The sequence below is a fragment of the Nanorana parkeri genome, unplaced genomic scaffold, assembly GCF_000935625.1.
Source record: "Nanorana parkeri isolate BGI_ZX_2015 unplaced genomic scaffold, ASM93562v1 scaffold1087, whole genome shotgun sequence".
NCBI classification, from domain to species: Eukaryota; Metazoa; Chordata; class Amphibia; order Anura; family Dicroglossidae; genus Nanorana; species Nanorana parkeri.
The window spans coordinates 151563-152542 of record NW_017307355.1 but is presented as its reverse complement, the minus strand read 5'-3'; positions in this window follow the sequence as shown (position 1 = coordinate 152542).

Below are 980 nucleotides of genomic sequence, written 5' to 3'. Positions count from 1 at the left end.
TATATATATATAGATATGGGTTTGGCAGTTGCCAGGAGAACGGTACTTGCCTGACTGCATTGTGCCAAGTGTAAAGTTTGGGGGAGGGGGTTGTTTCTCAGAGGTTGGGCTTGGCCCCTTAGTTCCAGTGAAGGGAACTCTTAAGGCATCAGCACACCAAGACATTTTGGATAATTTAATGCTTCCAACTTTGTGGGAGGAGTTTGGGGTTGCTTCCACTTTGTTATAATACCAGTAACAGGTGACAGCTGAATAATGGCTCTAAAATCATTGCTCTCACTCCGTTTGCGGCAATATGCAACAGGCGCACCTGACGCATATATGCGTGTGTATGTGGGGGGCGCGGAGTTAAAAAAAGTTTAAAAAAATGTTATGCTTCTTTATTTTTTTTAGCAATCTAATTTTTGTATTACTTTTTTTTTTATACATACAACTTTATTGCTATTACATGGGGGGCTAAGAAGCCCCCTATGGGATAGCCAATTTACATGACAGGTCCTCTTTATGGAGACATCAGGGGTCTCCAAGACCCCTAATGTCACCTAGGGACCTCCAGAGAAGCTGATGAAGCAGAGATCGGCTTCACCAGCTTCTCTAGCTGGAGAGTGACACTGAATGCAGGAAGTGATGCAATATACATCACTTCCTGCATTCGGGGACTGAGAGGAGATCAAAGGGAGTTCGTACACTGAACTCCCTTTGATCTCCTGTCACAGAGCCGTGCCGGTCCCGGCCGCATCGGGCACAGCGGATCTCGGGACCGGCAACGCCTGTGACAGCTGCTGATACAAGCAATCAAGCGTCTCTCGAGACGCTCGGTCGCTTGACTGTAAGGCCCCGTTCACACCTTTCCGTTTTGTCGGGCGTTCAACGCTCTATGAACGCTCTACAAAACGTACAACCATGAAAATCCCATTGTTTTCTATGGGCATGGTTCACACCTTTCCGTATTTCCGCCTGTCTGAACGCCCTACAAAACG